Here is a 5,331-nt window from a genome sequence, read left to right as displayed (position 1 = left end):
GGGAGAAAAAAGAGACTCTTTTGTGGGCGCACTCTTGTCTTAAATTAACGTATGAGACGATCAGAAAATTCTTCTAAAAATTAACTTTTATTAATATAATAACAATAAAATATTCAGTGGTCAAAAAAGCATCAAGATAATATTCAAACTTGACAGCAGTAGTTTAGCTGATATTGAATAGTATAGTGCAGTACTACAGTAAATAGTAATTGAATGCTGAAACTCGCATGGTAAATATTCGCTGCCGATGTCCCAGGTCTAGAAAAGTGTATTGGCCCAATCAATAAACGTATTGAATAAGGCACTGAAGTGCGCTAGCTAAATACTAGTGTAATTAGGGTGCCTGATGATGTAATATACCCAGCTATCGTAGGAAAAGACAGAAAAAAGTGTATGGAATGAGATAACAGAGTGAATCTGCTGTCAGTGTTAGACTCTGAGCGTGATAAGCCAATCTCTTCTCTACTAAACTGAGTATTCTTCAAGGGTCGCCCACTTGAGTACTGGCCCAGCCCTACACTGATTAGCTTCCAAGATCGGACGGTTTTGGGCGTTACCAGTGTGGTATGATAGTAGAGACAAGTATAAAGGAGAATCCGATGCTACTGGAATCACTGATGAGAGTTCACGAACTACATAGTATCAAGGAATGTCAGAGATAAGATGGATCTGCTGCCAGTGTTAGACAGGGACCGACCCTGAATCAGTGGTGAGAGTCCATGAAAAAATAGAGAAAGAATGAAACAGACGAAAGCAGGAAGGGACTCCTAGGTTCCTAATAGATAAAAAATCCCTCGAATCTGATAGCCGGAAAAAACTAATATCTGAAATGGTCCGGGGCGATTCGTTCTGAGGCTAGATATAGAGTTCAGCAAATATTGAACATTGATCTATGCCATAAATTAACAAGGGAATAGTAATATCTTAGTAAAGCACTAGAATACAGTCTACTAGAAGCCTGTGATATTGTGTGCTGAGAGATTGCAACAGTAATGATACTTGTGTAGCATGAGCTGCTAATATTTAAACATTGTAACAGATACAAAGAATGTCACTGGAAAACTAGTATCAGACAGATATGAATGAATAGGTAAATAAATATCTGATTAAGTAAATATAACCTAAATTTAGATGAGCAGATGATTGTACACAGACAACAAGTTTCCTTATTATTACAGTTGTGATAACTACATAAAGCACGTATTATTAAATGTTGAATACATGAACATGTGTGGAAGAATAAGAATTATTTATGGAACGCTGGCAAAACAGTTGCATAAGTGCTGATAATATATAGGAAAGATTCTATTGCAGTAAAATGACTGGATCGGCAATATGACAAAGAAAAAGGGAGAGAGATGGTAATGAGACACTGATATTACCCGTGGCGAGGTGTTATAGCTGTTTACCGGTGAAAAACAGTTCTATTTCCAGAAGTAACCGGTCCATAGGTGTGGGTGCGATGAAATTGCCTCAGAACACTGAGACACTGTCCGTGCAGGGCCGTGCGTAGCCGCCCGGCAGGGTGCATGCACAGATGAGCTTGATGCAGGCGTCTGGAATCAGTGTTGTCTGTGAGCCCGGACGGGCGCCGGAGTCCCGTAAAGTAATGAAGTCAGTCAAAGAAGAGATCACCTGCAAGCGGAGCTGGAGAGGCGTCGGACAGCAATGGGTGTGTGACCCCGGGAACGGAGATGCTGGGCTTAAAGATGTATCGGGCAGCAGGAACACCGAGGATGGCAATCGAAGATGAGAGTGGGAAGACGCGTTTCACCCGTGACCGGGCTTGATCACTTCCTGCTGCCCGATACATTCAGGGTCGGTCCCTGTCTAACACTGGCAGCAGATCCATCTTATCTCTGACATTCCTTGATACTATGTAGTTCGTGAACTCTCATCAGTGATTCCAGTAGCATCGGATTCTCCTTCATACTTGTCTCTACTATCATACCACACTGGTAACGCCCAAAACCGTCCGATCTTGGAAGCTAATCAGTGTAGGGCTGGGCCAGTACTCAAGTGGGCGACCCTTGAAGAATACTCAGTTTAGTAGAGAAGAGATTGGCTTATCACGCTCAGAGTCTAACACTGACAGCAGATTCACTCTGTTATCTCATTCCATACACTTTTTTCTGTCTTTTCCTACGATAGCTGGGTATATTACATCATCAGGCACCCTAATTACACTAGTATTTAGCTAGCACACTTCAGTGCCTTATTCGATACGTTTATTGATTGGGCCAATACACTTTTCTAGACCTGGGACATCGGCAGCGAATATTTACCATGCGAGTTTCAGCATTCAATTACTATTTACTGTAGTACTGCACTATACTATTCAATATCAGCTAAACTACTGCTGTCAAGTTTGAATATTATCTTGATGCTTTTTTGACCACTGAATATTTTATTGTTATTATATTAATAAAAGTTAATTTTTAGAAGAATTTTCTGATCGTCTCATACGTTAATTTAAGACAAGAGTGCGCCCACAAAAGAGTCTCTTTTTTCTCCCTTTGTTGTCTCTAGCTACCATTGACTCAGGGTGCACCACCAAATTAAAAATAAGAAATTAAGGTTTTCTTGATATCAGTCTATGTTGGTTATTATATTTATTTGTTAGATTTGTAGACCAGTGCGGTATTCCCCCCTAGACCACAAAATCTGTTTGTACAGTTCTGCTACACATGCTTTTGCACACTTGCACAGCTAAAATACACTCCCCCTGTAGGCGGCGACTATCTGAACGCAGCAGTGCAAAGATCGCTTGCTAGCGATCAGGTCTGAATTAGGCCCATCATTTTACCCATTAGAGCAGTGGTGGCCAACGCGTGGCTCTAGAGCCACATGCGGCTCTTTCTTTATTCAAATGTGGCTCCCAACACTCAAAGTCACGTGACCACAAGAGATCTGTAAACCGCTGCACTCCAGCCAGACATGCAGCAGCACTACATAGACTGAGAACTGAGGGAGCCAAATACACAGGCGGGTGCTGGCTGGAGTGACACAGGTGGGTGCTGGCTGGAGTGACACAGGCTGGTGCTGGCTGGAGTGACACAGGTGGGTGCTGGCTGGAGTGACACATGGGGGAACTGAAGTGTATTATGTGAATCTTGATTTTCAATATATTTTATGCGAATCTGGCTTTTTTAATTATTTGATGTAGAAGTGGCTTTTTCATTGTATTTTATGTTGGATCTGGCTTTTTCAAATGTATTTTATACCAGAGGCATGGCCTAGCAGGCACAAGGTCACACCCCATTTTTGCAAGTGCGCCTTCAGCTCGAAGTCGGCTCTTTGATGTACCTAACAAGGGGGGTCATTCCGAGTTGTTCGCTCGTTATTTTTTTCTCGCAACAGAGCGATTAGTCGCTAATGCGCATGCGCAATGTCCGCAGTGCGACTGCGCCAAGTAAATTTGCTATGCAGTTAGGAATTTTACTCACGGCATTACGAGGTTTTTTCTTCGTTCTGGTGATCGTAATGTGATTGACAGGAAGTGGGTGTTTCTGGGCGGAAACTGGCCGTTTTATGGGTGTGTGTGAAAAAACGCTACCGTTTCTGGGAAAAACGCGGGAGTGGCTGGAGAAATGGAGGAGTGTCTGGGCGAACGCTGGGTGTGTTTGTGACGTCAAACCAGGAACGACAAGCACTGAACTGATCGCACTGGCAGAGTAAGTCCCGAGCTACTCAGAAACTGCACAGAGAAGTCTTTTCGCAATATTGCAAATCTTTCATTCGCAATTTTGATAAGCAAAGATTCACTCCCAGTAGGCGGCGGCTTAGCGTGTGGAAAGCTGCTAAAAGCAGCTTGCGAGCGGACAACTCGGAATGAGGGCCAAGATTTCTTGGCTCTTTGTCTCTGACTGGTTGGCCACCCCTGCATTAGAGGAAAAGTTTGCTGCTGCGATCAGGTCTGAATTAGGCCCTGAATTATGTTCTTAGTTAGCAGAATAACTCATCTTTACAGGAATTGTATAGGGTTCTCTCACCCTCCTCTGTTTCCAAGATACTTGGCAGCTTGAATCCATGTGTTCTGTCATTCACAATGATTATTTCAAGTAAAGATCAAACTTTGAAAAACAAAATCCTGATGTGTGTTGGTTATGAAGTAAGTTATTTCACATCTGCTATCCTTCATCCTTACATGTGTAGCTGCCACTACATTCACTGTTAGCAAACATTTCATATACAAATATACTGTACCTGTCTTAGGGGGCTATTCATAGTTGGTAGCAGTTTTTGCTATTTTAGCAAAAACTGCTAATTATAAAATTGTATGCTGGGGGCCGCCCAGCACAGGGCAAGGCCCCCCAGAATGTGTAGTGCAGCCCAGCAGTGCGATCGCAAAATTGCGATTGCATCATAGAAAGCGACAAATAGAGGTCGAGCCCTGTATGTAATAATAATAATTTTATTTATATAGCGCTCTTTCTCCAATAGGACTCAAGGCGCTGTTCAGACACACGGCCACCATGTGTCCCATTTCAGGAGACGCAGACAAATGTCATCCGCCCCTCCCCCAAAAACGGCCATGACATGTCTGAGTTTCCAGCACCACTTGCCCCAAACGCCGTGTCACTGCTCCTGAATGGCAGCCTCCTGTCAATCACTATGAGATCAAATCCTTCCAGAATGTGATTGCATAATGAAAGTTCACGCATGCGCTGCACATGTGCAGACGGGGGCCAAAATCGTCTGTCTGCGATTATTGTAACTAGCGATCAGGTCTTTATACCCCCCTTAGTACCTATTAGGATCAGTTCATCATGAAAGACTATGGGATCTATTTACTAAGCCTTGCAAAGCGATAAAGTGGACAGAGATAAAGTACCAGCCAATCAGCTCCTAACTGTCATGTCACAGACTGTGTTTGAAAAATATCAGTAAGGAGCTGATTGGCTGGTACTTTATCTCCATCCACTTTATCTCTGTCCAAGGCTTGGTACATAGACCCCTACAGTATAGTAAGGGGTCTATTTACTTACCCTTGGATGGAGATAAAGTCACTGTAGATAAAGTACCAGCCAGTCGGCTCTTAACTGTCATTTTTCAAACACTGCCTGTGACATGACAGCTAGGAGCTGGTTGGTTGATACTTTATCTCCAGCGACTTTATCTCTATCCAAGGCTTAGTAAATAGACCCCTATGTCTCCTGGTTCTACGTTAAAGTGCATACACACTGGACGTTTTTGCCCAGTGTGTATGCAGAGTGATGATGTGAACATCGCTGGACGGAAAATCGCAATACACACTGAGCGATTTTCACCCGGCCCTGCAATGTTCATGAGGGTGAACCGCTTTCCACAGTAGGAGACTGTGGAAAGTGG

General features: G+C 43.2%; 2 pseudogenes; one reads left to right on the top strand and one right to left on the bottom strand.

The window, feature by feature from the left end:
- Positions 1 to 459: 459 nt before the first annotated feature.
- Positions 460 to 578, bottom strand: LOC134912828 (5S ribosomal RNA; annotated as a pseudogene).
- Positions 579 to 1,937: 1,359 nt separating this feature from the next.
- On the top strand, positions 1,938 to 2,056 carry LOC134912827 (5S ribosomal RNA; annotated as a pseudogene).
- The last annotated feature ends 3,275 nt before the right edge of the window (positions 2,057 to 5,331 follow it).

This window comes from Pseudophryne corroboree, chromosome 4, assembly GCF_028390025.1.
Source record: "Pseudophryne corroboree isolate aPseCor3 chromosome 4, aPseCor3.hap2, whole genome shotgun sequence".
Lineage (NCBI taxonomy): Eukaryota > Metazoa > Chordata > Amphibia > Anura > Myobatrachidae > Pseudophryne > Pseudophryne corroboree.
This window is presented reverse-complemented; position numbering and strand designations above follow the sequence as displayed.